Source organism: Mytilus galloprovincialis, chromosome 7 (assembly GCF_965363235.1).
Source record: "Mytilus galloprovincialis chromosome 7, xbMytGall1.hap1.1, whole genome shotgun sequence".
Lineage (NCBI taxonomy): Eukaryota > Metazoa > Mollusca > Bivalvia > Mytilida > Mytilidae > Mytilus > Mytilus galloprovincialis.
Window position 1 is genome coordinate 16,685,171 of NC_134844.1, and position 17,416 is coordinate 16,702,586.

The window sequence follows — 17,416 nt, forward strand, 5'->3', positions numbered from 1 at the left end:
TGAGTTTCTGAATTTGTATATTTGATATTAAAAAAATTGTGATTGTATGTACAGGTGTTTGTGAATTTGTTTTTAAATCTTGTTTGTGGGTGAAGTATTTTTGTATATTGAAGTGTTACACAATTTGTATTGTATATATTGTGTGTGCAATTCCTTGTAATTTAGTTTGTTTTAAGCTTCAATATGTTTTTAGTTAGTAAATCACAAACTCGACTCAAAATATGAGTAATTCAAGTCATTTAGACGGTACAGCGCCACTTGGATGGTCCCTGCTGAAAGCCGATATTGACTCTACAGCTTTTGTGAAAGGGTGGAATAGTGAACAAAAATTACAAACATTGGTATCGAGAATTACTGGAAAAGTACTGAAGTTCTTTAGGAAAAGGTCATATACAGTACAAGCAGACTACGAAACATTATGCAAACTCTTTAACGACCGATTTGACTCAGTTGGATATCCATTACTCATTTTTTTTAATCTAGAGGACATCTTCGCATATCCAGATGAGTTATTGAACGATTTACAGACAGGAATGAAGAGTTGGTAGAAGGGGCATTCAAAAACGAATCAGAAAATGTAAAAGACGATCTGATTATAAAATACCTTACTAATGCTTGTTGTGATGAAGAAGGGAAAGAACTAGTGAAAGCTGTCGCCGAAGGTTCAGTGTGCGAGGCAAAACGCTATCCATGTATATTAAGTAAAGTAGCAACAAAGAGATATTTAACACTGAAAAGTTTATGGGAACATGAAATGACAAATAGAATAGATGATTATAATTTCAAGATTGAAAAGTCCGGCAACCATGCTCCTATTGTAAGAAGACAAGAAACAGGTGAAATTGTTGATTCCAAAGAGATAACCAGAACAAATAACAACGATGAACAAGAATGTTATACCCCATCTAAACATTCGAGCGAAGTGAAATGTAATGGAGCAATGGAAAAGAAAGGAGCTGATACCAATTTGATATAAAAGACGTTATGATAGGACAAGGAACAGAGCAAACAGTGCATCAAAGAGAGAAAATCGAGAAAGTATCAGACCCAGTAATAAAACACCATGCAACACCATGACATTCCAACGTTGTGAAGAAAGATGCAGTTTACACAATCGAAAGTCCCAATCCCAATTACGAAGCGTATTAGTTAGTCGAAGATGATGATAAACTGCATACAGAAGAAAGTTCCAGTCCCAAGTACGAAACAGATTGTTTAGGTGAAGATGATGATAAAATATAGACAGAGGAAAGTCCCAGATCCAAATACAAGACAGATGGAATATGTGAAACCGAGGAAAAGGGACATAAAAAACTTACCAATTCCCACTGTTTCAACGAACAAAAACGTGATTGTGATAACAAAATAAATAAAAGTAAAGTCAGTGCAGCTAAACCATGCAAAGAAACATCGAGGTTAATAACTCGACACAAACTCCATCTACTTGTTCAATCAATGGTAAAAGAAAATAACAACTTAGATAAAAATAGGTCAACAAGCAGACAGGAATATATTTTAGAAGAGTACATACATGTCAATGAAGATTCACAGGGTATACTAGCATACAACCAGGTCAGGCAAACTCAAATCAAACACGAGAAAGGAGAAAATAAAGACAAAAAAACAGTTCATTAACAGAAATTCAGACCAAAAACAGTTAGGTCAGTCAGAACTAGAGTTGCTTAGCAACATCATTGACCGCTTTACTCCAAATTCTGTATACTGCAAAGATAACCTGTTGACACTTTAACTTAAGGACAAACAATATCGTACTGGATGACATCACATGGCAATATGGAGATCCATAATCATGATGAAGGAGAAGAAAGAGAACGAGCTAGTAATAAAGAGGGGGAAAGTCTTCAAGATACTATGAGTAACTGCGTCAAAAGACAAATTATGAAGACAGAACAAGGGACACAAACTGATGAACTATCTTCAGGAAAAGAACCCTGTCTGACAAAAAGAAAAGAGGTGAAGATAGAGTACACAAACAACAGATGATCACCAAATTCCAATACACTTTGATCAAGAACATAAATGGAGCATGCATTTTACACAGACAGCCATCAAACATCGCAATACAGACAAAGCAGAAGATAAACATTTTGATCCTGGTTTCCTTAAAGGAACACTATTAAAAGGAAAAACACGTACAGAAAAAAATCAGGAAGCAAAGTGATGTACAAGAGCATACGAGACTAACAATCTGGTCAGAGATGATTTGAAAGATACCGAAAAGAAAGCTTACGTGAAGACTGAAAGGTCCAAATACAAGAAAATAAACTTGGAACAACAGATAAAAATTATAAAGCAAAACTTGATCATTAAGAAAAAAGAAACTGCTACAATTAAAAGGAAGATAATGAGAACAATTAAGAAAAAAGAAGAACAAGTAGCAATGAGAGTGTTACCAAAGACGAGGAGTTGGGGTAAAGACTCGAAACTTAGATGGAAGAGACCTAAGGCTAAAAGATTCCATAGTAAAACATTGGTGAGATCGGATTGGAACCTGAATCGTGACAGAAAGGATTGTCAGACTGAACGTTTGGTGATGGACACATCATTTGATATTTCTGCCGAAGATGGAGATATTGTTGCCATACAAAAACTAGTTTCTTGAGTTGTGTTTTTATGTGTTTAATTTGATTGAAAATAAATGTATATAGTAACTGCATTTTTTTATTATATCAGAATTACATTTATATTGAATGCTATAGTTACTGCCATGCATATGTGTACTGGTGTTGGTTCAGAATACCAGGTATAATTTTATTTGGAATTTATATTTGAGATGATTTAAGTTTAAGAAATTTTTGTCTTTAGATATTCGCCACTGGACATAAATGAGAAAAAAATATAATCCATCCATTTATTAATTTTCAACTGATATTTCGGCATATAAACTACAAATATTCCAGCTTTTCTTTGATATATGTCGGCATCATTTTATATTCATATTAAGCATTTATGTGTCTTTCTAGTAGCAGGAATATCCTTTCTTCCAAGAATTCTACTGGTAAGATCTGTACAACGACGGAGTAGACTATTTTACCCCGATGAAATTGTACTTGCATTTATATTAGTGTACACAACTAATGTTTTTGGAATAGAACCATTGTTGTTATGGAAGGGGGAGGAAGTGGATATTTATTTCAAAGTCACATTTTGCACTTACGTTTTAATAGACATGCATTCTGTATTCTTTGGATAATTCTACTTCCAATATATATGTTATCCTCAGGATAGACGAACTTGTTCAGCAATCTCAAGATACCGTGATGAAAATTAAGCTGTGTTTTTAATATAATTGTATATTATAATATATATACGTTTTAAAAAAAAATTGACAATACATCAAATTTCATAATCTTCATAATCAATTTTGTGTATAGAGATTGTTTTATATAAATGTGTGTACAGAAGAAAAAGGTTGGCTGGAATTAAATTATTTAAGCGTTATGCATACGGCATTACATTTGAGAATTCATCTACATGTATCAAGTACAACTTTACTGACTAGTCGTTTCAAATTAAGGATATATTTTCTCGCATATAAACTTCAAACAGTAATTCTACAGAACGGATCCAATTCTACAAAAGAGGGAGGAATGTTATAAATATGGTATACTCGGAACTGAATATACTGTTACCAATGTACACTCGGAAGACTACCACGTCATGTTAAAGAATTCCGATGTTCTCCATGATATTTTGACAGTCATTACCCTAGTTGTTATTCAGATCGGACGTCCCCACATTGATGAGCGGCCTATTAGACGACTTATGAGTCAAGCATAGGATTGTTATATTTCGGTAATATAACACATACACATAACCCTATAAAATCAATACAGAACTTTATTATAAATTCCTGATCAGCTAAAGTCTAATTCCTTGAATATGAAATAAATACCACTCATAATCTTCCGTATTTGAATCACTTTCAGACTGATGATACATCATATTATTAAAATGATAACAATTGCATTTCCTATAGAACAACATAATTATACAGTATAAATGTTAATGCACCAAACGCCCATTTCGACAATTTTTATATCTTCTTTGATCCTCAATACATAATACAAACGTTAAAGATTTGATAAAACAAAAAAGATCAAAACTAAAAAAGAAGAAAACACAACCTGGACAAGGAATGTATGCTTGAGGGAGATTCATTCCCGAGTTAAAATTATCTCAAAATTGTATACCAGTAAATTCAAATACCACAATTATCAATATTTCCACGCCAGTACCAGTACCGTGGTTGCTAATGGGTTGGTGGTGCCTTTTGTGAACTATTCCCTCTATACAGTTTTTTACGATTTTGAAAAATAATGATTACTTTTTAGATTGGATTTTGTCACTGCTTTAAACATGTTTTCTCCTTTTTCATCATTTTGTTATAGATTATTCTCCAGCAATCATAGACATTTTATTTTCAGGCTGAATATTGATAAAAGATGAAAATGAACGGCAATAAAAAGGAATTATATATATATAATGATATGTGGTAGATCTATGATTTAAGACAATATTACAGTAAATTGAATCAACATCAATAAATAGTATGGAGCAAATATCAAACATACCATCATTAAGTAAGAGAAGGGAGTGCAGAGCCTTGATAAAGGCCATCAAATACCAACATTCACAAGACCACCAAATGAATACCAAACTGAAACAACTCTCCTCCGGCAGACAAAATCGACCCAGCTTTACATAAGAGACAGATCTTTACAAAGAAAACACCATTTCTACATATATCAAACCCATAGCGTTTTACCACAAATAACAACCCTTGTTAAATTATTATCGAGACATCAGTTCGCTCATTACTACAAAAAAAAACAGATTAGCCCTGTGAACTCAACATTGTCAATAACACTTTCCTGTGTTATTCAAAAGTCTGAAATATCGTGAGCCTAAATCCATCAATTGGAAACACAACTACAAAATATTGATGCATTTGGTCGAGATTTATGCCAGATCAAAATTAAAAAAAACAAGAAAACCCAACCTGGACAAGGAATGTATGCTTGAGGGAGTTTCATTCCCGAGTTAAAATTATCTCAAAATTTAATACCAGTAAATTCAAATACCACAACTATCAATATTTCCACGCCAGTACCAGTACCGTGGTTGCAACTGGGTTGGTGGTGCCTTTTGTGAACTATTCCCTCAGTTTTTCACGATTTTGAAAAATAATGATTACTTTTTAGATTGGATTTTGTCATTGCTTTAAACATGTTTTCTCCTTTTTCATCACTTTGTTATAGATTTTTCTCCAGTACTTTGTACTTTTGTTTATTATAGTTCAGTTTACAGATGTACATTTGATATGCATCTTTAGAACTTACATCAGGATTACTTCTACTGAGGTAGCTGTGTATCTCTGCAGTTTTGGCTTTTTGTCGTTGTTAGATGCCGTGATGTATCTATAAATGCTGAGATCTATTTCGTAAATTTCGTCAGCAATCATAGACATTTTATTTTCAGGCTGATCATTGATAAAAGATGAAAATGAATGGCAATAAAAAGGAATTATTCTTATAAAATGAGGATGTGGTAGATCTATGATTTAAGACAATGTTACAGTAAATAGAATAGGAAAACAAAATTTAAAAGTTATGCGATACTGATTTTTTTAAACAGTAGATAATATATTTATGCAATTCTTATTTCAATAATTTCCAACTTATTACCAATTAACACTGTAAAAAAATTCCAGACAGATATCTGTCTTACAAGGACATGTACGTCCACATCTTGAATACTGATCTAGCTCGTGAATGACGACAGCTAATTCCTACCATCAGACTCAGATGAGTTTAGAATCAAGCACTACGTATCATTAAAGGTACTATGAAATCAACATCAATAGTATGGAGCAAATATCAAACATACCATCATTAAGTAATTAAACTCATCATAGATTCCAGGACTAAATTTTATATATACGCCAGACGCGCGTTTCGTCTACAAAAGACTCATCAGTGACGCTCGAATCCACAAAAGTTGAAAAATGCCAAATAAAGTACGACGTTGAAGAGCATTTAGATCCAAAATTCCTAAAAGTTTTGCCAAATACAGCTAAGAGAAGGGAGTGCAGAGCCTTGATAAAGGCCATCAAATACCAGCATTCACAAGACCACCAAATAAATACCAAACTGAAACAACTCTGCTCAGGCAGACAAAATCGACCCAGCTTTACATAAGAGACAGATCTTTACAAAGAAAACACCATTTCTACATATATCAAACCCATAGCGTTTTACCACAAATAACAACCCTTGTTAAATTATTATCGAGACATCAGTTCGCTCATTACTACAAAAAATGAACAGATTAGCACTGTGAACTCAACATTGTCAATAACACTTTCCTGTGTTATTCAAAAGTCCGAAATATCGTGGGCCTAAATCCATCAATTGGAAACACAACTACAAAATATTGATGGATTTGGGTCAAACGCGAGAAAGAAGACGTATATACTCTTTCCAAATGGATTAAGGATGCGAGGACGTTGATCAAAATTAGAATTAAAAACACTGAAAGGGTCTATCAATACCCATGCCACGTCAGTCTTTAAGATCGAAATATTACAAAACACTTGTCCTACCTCCATAACAAATAAAATGTTGTCTCCGCAGATAAAGCCCCAAACAACTTCGTTTTTGTGTTTTTTACATAAAGTGCTTGATAAATGAATAAGGTATTAACAATTAACTTGGAAAAGTCAACATATATCACACAACATTTACTAAAGAGGAAATCGTGGATAATCATAGGCCTATTTTATGTTCCTTTAGAATTTCAACCAAAGATGAAGAAATGGATCTTCCATCACTGTATTGGATACCTAAACTACATAATAAGTATCCTTACAAACAATGGTATATTGCTGGGTCTTCCAAGTACTCCACGAAATCTCTTTCTAAATTATTAACATCAATTTTATCAGCAATCAAAGCTGGGTTTCAAAGTTATCACGAAACTACAAAAAAGTTCCAAATATCCTTTGGAGTATAATGTATACAATCTAAGACTCTTGCATCTTGCAATAGTATATCAAACAATATTCCACCATTCAAACTAAAAGACTAAGAGTTGATATTGCTTTGTTTCAAGAAAAACTATGTTCAACGTAGACACAAGTATTTTGCCTTAGGAGGGATACATCCTTCTTTGTAAAAAATCACTCCGATTTAAAACAAAAAATTCTCAGAAACTGACAATATCAAGATGCTTGATTGCTTGATTGACAACACATGTGTTACGTTCAGCAAAATATCGGCATTCTTATGAAAACCTAAAGTGTCCCTCTTCTTGTCGATTTGTAACTGTATTCTTGTGATGCTGATTGTATACAGGAACTTCTAAGGAAGAAAGAAAAGAAGTCAGCCATTTCTTTAACTTTACTTTCTGCTATAAAGATAATAATTCAAAACTTGGTAACTATGTTGGACGTATCTATACCATCAACCTAGGGATACACAATACAAGAGATACCGGTACTGTGGAGTTTGGGGTAATTAACAAGCCGATAAATTAGCAAGGCATGGTGATAAACAATAACAGGAAAAACATCCAGTCTGCCAAACAGAGATGAATACTATCATCAATTCTCTGTTCAACATCCTTCATCAACAATAAGACAGTTACCACCAGCTAACAAGATCTGAATAAAACATCTTTAGACTGAGGACCAACATATATACAAAGTCATGAAAGTTATTCATCTCCAATGTGGCCTTGCGGAGAAGCAGGGCAGGATACATCACACCAATTACAGTCATGCAAGATCCAACAGGCACAGAGAGATATGATATGGCATTCAGAAACACCTCTTAAAGAGAAGCTATAAACCCAGTGAATGCCCTACAGAAGACCACTAGATTTGTTGAGGAGACTGGTATTCGAGTGTGAATGCGAACGATAAGAAGAAGAACTCCGTAATTATATCTTTGAATATTGTTTTATTGCTTTTAATATTGACTTTGTCATCAGCAAACTAAATGTTATTTTTATATACATATGCACTTGCATGAATCTATGTACAACGTGTTGATACCTGTATCTTGGCATTGCACATGGTCATGTTTATTCTCGGACTATTTATGACGTCTTTACACTAAATATATTGGATGATGGGTTTGCAGTTGCTGATAATTAAGTCTAGGCTGCGTGCATTTTTTTTATAATTGTTATTGGCTATGAACTAGCTGACAGTAACTGTGAGTACTCTTTGATCTGCACGTACATTGTACTAATGATCTTTTTTAATTTGAATGTACAAGTACCCAGCTACGTGTGTTTTGTTAGATGTATTTCTATTTGTGTCCACCTTATGAGTTAAGCCTTTCTCAGATGATTTGTAAAGTTCGTTCTTATTTTGTACTGTAACACCAATGTACCAAGTTAAGGGGAGGGTTGGGATCCCGCTAACATGTTTAACCCCGCCACATGCTGTATGTATGTGTCTGTACCAAATCAGGAGCCTGTTATTCAGTGGTTGTTGTTTGTTTATGTGTTACACATTTGTTTTTTGTTCATTTTTTGTACATAAATTATGCCGTTAGTTTTCTCGTTTGAATTGTTTTACATTGTTATTTCGGAGCCTTTTATAGCCGACTATGCGGTATGGGCTTTTCTCATTGTCGAAGGCGGTATGGTGGCCTATAGTTGTTTATTTATGTGGCATATGTGTTCATACCGAATGTACTTCGGTTAACGCTTTTACACCCAATGAATTTACAAAAAGATGCATTCAATTATCAAATAATTACATTGCATGTATGTTTCATCATGATACGTTATTTTGATTGGCTATCAGCAATCTCGCGTCCTTCTGAAATTGACAATCATTACACAATAAAGTGCAGCGGTAGAAACAAAAAGAAAAAAAACTTCATAGAAATTTTGTGTTCATGATCCTAGCTAAAAAAATGTAAAAAAAAAAAGTTGACCGTGCGAACATCTTTATAATGAAGCGCTCTCTGCGCTTCGTACAAAATGTACTTCGGTCAACGCTTTTACACCCCACTGAATCTACAAAAAGAAGCATTCAATTCTTATGTATTATTTGACACTTCATATATATGCCATATTTAAAAGTTTTACTTTCTACTTTTTCATTAAGGAAGTTCATCACTAGTTCATGGCCCCATTGCTTTCTATGTTAAATTCCCAAATTTCAAGCAGACACAGCTCTTTCATTTGATTTAAAGTTCAAATAAAGTGACATTCATTACATGTCAAAGCTAAACTGTGTGGTGTCTTGTACTGAATTTAATCAACATATCTTTCATGGCATATAAGAAGAAACTGGTTCCCGGAACTTCGGATAAACCAAAACAGGTACTTCAGATCTGACAAACAGGCAAAATATACACTCTTTTCAAAATTTGGTGCAGTTTTTTATACATCCAAATTTATTTAAAAGTTGCCCCAACTTTTTAACTCTTAACGCAAGAGATAAACTGATATGGCTTGTGAACATAGAAGATGAGTGAATTCTCACTGCTGCATGTTAATTTATTTCGGAAAATTGTTAATTATGTGGCTTTCTTTTCTGCCTCAGACGCGAGGACACAGCTCCTTGAGTACCGCCCCCTGGGTGTCTGTTGCAGTAGAGAAACATACACTATTCTCATTACCTATTACTGCAGTATATTGTATTTGCTGTGAATACACATGAACTTTTTTTACATTTATGTTTGTTTTTCTGCTTCAGATACGAGCAGGATTGTTAGAGCTTTTAATCTCACAATCCTAGATTATCGTCCCTTGGTGTCTGTTGCAGCTAAACAATCATTTATATTTATACATGTCCTGCAAAATATTATAAAATCAAGTGAGAAAAAAAAAGAAGTTTGCCACATCTCTGGAGAAGCAACTGTTAATAAATACTATTTTTATTTAACATGACTAAGGAATGACTTTATTCAGTGTTTGCTTTTATTTTATTTATTTGCTTAGCTAGCTTTGGTCTGTGTGCCAATTTAATAAAGCAAAATTTGCTTTTCCTTTCTTTTAGCTTGCTAGCTTGCCTTGACTTATGCATGTTTGCTTAGCTATTATATTATGCATGTGTTTTATTTGTATGTGTAGTTTGTCAAATGTGCTGATAATATGTTATTTGTTTTAAATATCAAGTCGGTTAAGAGCTCTACAAAGCTCATGTTTACCTTGTTGAATTGTACATATCATATGCCCGACTCAAAATAAAATGTACTTACTTACTTACTTACTTACTTACTAACTAACAGTTAAAGTTTATTATATGAATGTCATGTAAAATACTGTATGATGTATGACTTATATATGTTATGCGTATGATATGCCCCCCTGTTGACCTAATATGGAAAATAAAATTATATCATCTGTATCTGTATGTTACACAGTGCAGGATTCGATCGCGGATATATGCGCACTGGAGGGATTTGTGAGTTTGGATCTAATTTTGTGAGTACTGATTTAAATTGGTTATTTAGAGTTTCTGTCTTTTCTTTGCTGTCGTTTGTGAGGCCTCCATTTGATTTGAGTGATGCTACTCCTATATTATCCTGTTTCTTTGCTTTCATATAGTTCCAGAATGGTTTTGAACTAACCTTCTTTTCAAAACCTGCATTGATGATGTCATTTATATAATTCCATCCTGCCTTTCTAAATTGCCGGGCGTTTGCAGTCTTTTTGGAATTGTTTCTATTCTTTGTAGCTTCCAGTACTAGTTTTTCTTGCATGTTTGTGCAACCTTGCTTTCCTTTTGAGAATTTCGCGTAATTTTCTGTTTAACCATGGAACAAAGTGCTTTTTCTTTATCATTTTTGATGGTAAACTGGTGTCAATTGTTGCCTGTACTTCGTTCTTGAAGTTTTGCCTGGTTTTATCTATTGGCATATCGTGTATATAATTATAGATGTCCTTTGTTATTATGTTTATATCCGTTTTAATCTCACGGATCGTGTATCATTTTTGTGGGCGTTGTTTACAGTAGTATGGTTTATCAACGAGTCTGTAATGGCGATAGCATGATCTGAAATTCCACTTGGCCAGTTGATTTAATAAGGGACCGTGGTTGTTTGTGAATACCAGATCCAACAGACTTCCCTCTCTTGTTGGTTTGTCGTTGATTTGGACAAGACTGTGTTCAATAGATAGGTCCATAAGCGCTTGTTGTACTTCTTTGTTTGGTGCTCCTGTTTTTATCTCTATATTTATCCAGTCGATGTCTGGGCAGTTGAAATCTCCAGCGATAATAATATGGTTAGGTTTTCCTGTAGTTAACTTATAAGTCAAAACTAATATAAGTGTTCTACAATGATCATCAGTCATTCAGCTATCATTTGATACCAAAAAAACATAAATATTCTACATATTAAAAAAGTTACACTCATGCGTAGGAATAGTCCAAAACTACATGCAGTACTTGTATGTGCTTTCTGGTCGGGCCCGAACCTTAATGATGTATGTTTCATTGATACCTGTTACCTGTTAATGTTTGGTAGGTTCACCCTTTCTAAGGGTCACTCCCAATGGGATTTATTTAGGTTAGTATTAAGTACATGTACATTATTTACAGATGTAAATTTAAACTTTTAAATTAATAATACCTGTACAGTAACACCATAAACCAAGAAACTCCTACTTTCACTTGATAGACTGATATAGTTCGTATAGGTAAATGTAACTCTCGTTCAACAGTTTTGTTCGTTTTGTATGTAGACCATAGCATAAAGTTCGTGTGATATTCTCAATGTCTCTGATATTTTGATATTTGCTTGATCTTTTCAGATGATGAGTCCAGAATAAACTGCACCATTTGTCCTTCATCCATATTTTTTTTCGAATATCTTGTTGCCTACGTTGTTTTCCACATATGATTTTAGTGTTGTTAAATGTTTATCTTTTTCGGTTTGCAGTGCATTGCATTCTAGCATAAAGTGTTCTGTATCTTCTGTAGCTGAATTACATAATAGGCACATATCCTGCTCCACATTCCTGCTAAACGTGGCTCGGTCTACTTGACGTGTATAAGTTCTAGTTAGAAGCTTTGCTTTTATTTCTGCTTTTTTAACTTCTAAGGTATTGTTTGAGTGAATTTCAATATTTGGTGCTAACTTCCAATTGGCCTTGTTTTAATGTTTATGTATTTCATTGTAGATTTTTCCGATTTTTCTATCTCCCATTTCTCTGCCCAATATTGCTGAATGGAATACTTGACAGTTGTTTTCCATTTTTCTCTAGTTGGTTTGACTAATAGCAGTTCCTGAGCTTTTGGTAGTTTGTATTTTGATAAAGCAATTTCTAATCAACTAATGAACGTATTTGCATTTGTTTTGACATTATAAGTTGCCTTTCTATAATTCTGTATTCTATGCTGGTATTGTCTTGAATTATACCTCAAAAGAAAGTGAGTAGCAATCGGTCCACATGCAGTTGACTGTATTGGTTCTATACCAAGTACACTATAGTTGGCAGCACTAGTAACTCGTTTTGGCAGTCTTTGTATCAGTCTGCATATTTGTAGTTGCAGTCTCTCCAATTGTGTGATGTCTGACTTTGTATAGATTAGGATCTCAATACCATACAGACTCCTTGAATTGGCAAGACGTAAGTTTGCCAGAGTCTTGCCCAGACAATTGGTGACATTTCCTTTCTGGCACTCAGTCCTGGACCAAGAATAGCATATATGGTACGTCGTTCAACTTTTAACCGGTCTTCTATATTCACTTTGTTCTTAAAAGTTCTAATAAGACCCAGATGTTTAACCTCTTTCTTTTCGTCTATTCTTTTGTCTCCTAGGATTGATTGACACAGTCTTTGTTTGTCATATGTCTACTTTATCAAGTACAGTCTGAACCTCATGCTCCTTGTTGGCAAGTATGGCAATATCATCCGCACAAGTTGGAGCGACAACATTAATGTTGCCTATTCCTGCACCGATATCAGATCTTTCTAATGCCTCTAAGATGTAGTTGTTATAGCGTTTATATAGAACAGTCGATAACTTTGCGTCTTGTCTTACACCTATTTCTTGCGTAAATTTATCTGAAAATTCAAATGCTTGTATTCCACTTGACTTTAACAGTTACATTTCTGTACATATTTCTTATAGTAATAACCACATATTTCACACAATTCCATCATGGTACATTTTGTTAAAGAGGATTTCGTGATGTAATTTATCGAAAGCTTTTTGCGCATGTAGTGTAAGTAGTATGAGTTTTTCTAGGATCTCTTTGTAAAAATCTGCTGCTGCAGATACAATAAAGGCAGTATTCAATGACGATGTTTTTTCCGTGAAACCTCTATGTGGCTTACTTTGAATTTTCAGTAGTTTGGGTTCTAACCTGTCTTTTAAAATTCCTGCTATTAGAGTAGAAAAGGTATTGGTTACTGTAATACCTATATAGTTTTCTGGATGTAATTTATCTTTCCCACTCTTGTGTACAGGAGAGACAACTCCTTCTTTTGTTTCTTGTGGCAGATCTTTATCCTTAAATATAAGGTTCACTATTTGCACTATGTATGTTAATAGTTCTTCTGGCATTAGTTTGAAATGCTCTGCTGACAGTCCATTAGGACCAGGACTTTTTCCAGTTTTAAGTGCCTTAATTACATCCTGTAGTTCCAAAACATTAGTATTGTCAATTTCTATATTTCTTTCTGTTTCCAGTTCTTCTATTATTTTGTTTTGTGCCTCTATCACTCTAAGTTTTTTCTGTATAAAAATTTTGGTTACTGTTGAGATTGTCAAGTTTGTATAGATTTTCAAAATAATCTTTCCATCTACCATGTCCACTCATCATAAGTTTTGGATCTGATTCCTCAATACCATTAAAAACCATAGTATCAGTTAGAATGTTGTTACATTTTCTTTGGCCATTTACAAGTTTGTGGAATAACTTTGAGTCATTTTGAGATGCCTACATAATTTTCTCAGTTAGCATATTTCTTTTCGAAGCATGTACACGCCTTTAATTGTGTACTTCTCAGTACTTTACATGCCTTGTTCGTTCCTTTATACTTGCTATCATCTAGCCTATCATTTTTCCATTCAAAGAAAGCCAACTCTGAGAGTTTTGATGCATTGCTTATTTCTTTATTCCAAATCCCTCTTCCAAAAAAAAAAAGTTATCAAAGTTCCAACTGTCTTTACAGTGATTGTTTCTCTGTAGTTAGGTATGGAATTTTTACCCGCACTTTGAAGCAAGTCTACTAGTTTTAAAATTTCACTAGACGCATTGTCTAGGTTGACAGTGTCTATATTTGTCACCGATTCTCTGATTGCTTCCTGATATATTTCTCCTTATCACATCTTGTCCAGTTTGGCCTTTTAATAATTTGTTTTTTACCAACACTACTCTGCGATCCCTTTTTTATTCCATGTATTATTGCTATTAGAAGTGTGTGATCTGATACATTCATAGGATTTCTATCGTCTATCTTAACTGTATATATATAAAGTTGACATCACGATCTACGTGTATGATATAGTCAATTTGTGAAGACATCACTCCATTATGATGATAAAATGTTGGTGCCTTTGGGTATTAATTTATAAATTTATTAAAGAAATTATAGGAATACATTGTAAAGCACCGAATGCTGCATGTTTAGCCGAGCTGAATAGATTGCCTTTATATACCAGAATAGAATTTTCAGCAATAAAATATTGGCTTCATATACTTGAGTCAAATATTTCACTTTTAAAGCCGTAAGGGGACACACAAAACATTAGAAAATATTTTTTTTAATTCGAGATCACGAAAAAACATTACCGTTTTACCGAGATCTCGATAAAAAATATATCGTTATCTCGATAAAACGAAATTGTTATATCGAGATCTCGGTATTTAAATCGTTATCTCGATTTATTATATCATTATCTCGATTTATTATACCCAGATCTCGGATTATTATATCGAGATCTCGGATTATTATATTGTTATCTCGGTTTAGTATATCGTTATCTCGAGAAAACGAAACTGTTATATCGAGATCTCGTATTATTAAATCGTTATCTCGGTTTAATATATCGAGATCTCGATAAAAAAATATATCGTTATCTCGAGAAAACGAAACTGTTATATCGAGATCTCGGATTATTATATCGTTATCTCGATTTATTATATCGTTATCTCGATAAAACAAAACTGTTATATCGAGATCTCGGATTATTATATCGTTATCTCGATAAAACAAAACTGTTATATCGAGATCTCGGATTATTATATCGTTATCTCGATTTATTAAAACGAGATCTCGGATTATTAAATCGTTATCTCGGTTAAATATATCGAGATCTCGATTAAAAATATACATCGTTATCTCGATAAAACGAATCTGTATTTCTGAATTCGTCATTTTGAAGTTATCTTACAAATATTCAAATTAATATCAGAAACAAAAATTCAAAGCACTCTTTAAAAATTTTAACTTAATTCATTCATTTATTTAGTTTCGGAGAATAAACTAGTGGATTTCCCTAACTATTATTAAGATACTCAACGTTATCTTTTTTTATTTTCACGTTACCTTTGCTGTTCTTCATCCCATATATATAGATATAACATGTCCATTGTGCCGCAATGACCATTAGAGGGGTTACGGAGGACCTAAATGCCAAAATACGCGTGAAAATTATGAAAATAGCCAATTTTAAATAATGGAATGGATATTTTGAATAATGGAATGGACTGCTGCGACCCTTTAGTCCCTAATTACATACATACCTTATACCTCATTTGAAAGCTTATTTATAGAGAACAAAAGACATATAGTCAATATGTTCCGCAACGCATATTAGAGGAGTAACACAGACCCTTCGGCCCCTTTATACACTACTTGAAAGCTTATAAAAAGAGAGATAAAATGGTATATTAATAAGCTTTCGAATGAGGTATAATGTATATTTGGAATTAGGGGCTGAAGGGTCGCAACAGTCCATTCCATTTTTCAAAATATCCATTCCATTATTCAAAATAAGCTATTCCTTAAGTTTCACGCGTATTTTGGCATTTAGGTCCGCCGTAACCCCTCTAATGGTCATTGCGGCACAATGGACATGTTATATCTATAAATATGGGATGCAGAACAGCAAAGGTAACGTGAAAATAAAAATTGATAGAGTTGAGTATTTTAATATTTATAAATATGTTTTGGTATTCAGGTCGTCCATACATCAAACCAAGGAATTTCTGTTAAAAATAGTTAGGGAAATCCTCTAGTTTATTCTCCGAAACTAAATAAATGAATGAATTAAGCTAAAATTTTTAAAGAGTGCTTTGAATTTTTGTTTCTGATATTAATTTGAATATTTGTAAGATAACATCAAAATGACGAATTCAGAAATACAGATTCGTTTTATCGAGATAACGATATATTTTAATCGAGATTTCGATATATTTAACCGAGATAACGATTTAATAATCCGAGATCTCGTTTTAATAAATCGAGATAACGATATAATAATCCGAGATCTCGATATAACAGTTTTGTTTTCTCGAGATAACGATATTTTTTATCGAGATCTCGATATATTAAACCGAGATAACGATTTAATAATACGAGATCTCGATATAACAGTTTCGTTTTCTCGAGATAACGATATATTTAACCGAGATAACAATATAATAATCCGAGATCTCGATATAATAATCCGAGATCTCGATATCATAAATCGAGATAATGATATAATAAATCGAGATAACGATTTAATAATCCGAGATCTCGATATAACAATTTCGTTTTATCGAGATAACGATATATTTTTTATCGAGATCTCGATATAACAATTTCGTTTTATCGAGATAACGATATATATTTTATCGAGATCTCGGTAAAACGATAATGTTTTATCGTGATCTCGAATTAAAAAAAATATTTTCTAATGTTTTGTGTGTCGCCTTACGGCTTCCGTAATACGGCACTTTCCCTAAAAATATATAAAGCAACTGAAAAAAATAACTCTTGGATGATAAATATGAAAATTTTATTTCAAGACTTGGATTTCATTTTATTATTCTAAATCCTATTGATATTAGAATGTATTTAAAACCCATTCAAGAGAGAATCAACGATATAGCCTTCCAGAAGCAAGAGACTGACATCAATCAAAATAAAAAATGAAACTTTTTTAATATACTATAAAAACCAAATAGTTTTCAATAAAGCATTTAAAGCGTTTATCTCTTGATCTATCATCCCAAAAGAGGGAAATATTCATATCTCCGCATAACATAACTTGGTATCTAGTGTGATGGTACTTTTTTATCATATCTCTTCTATTTGAGAGAGAATGTCAATATAAAGTTCATCACCATGTTTATTATGAGACGGCATGTAAACACCAATAAGACACAAAGGGTTATTTGAAATGTTAAAAGTTAAAACAACTATACGGTCA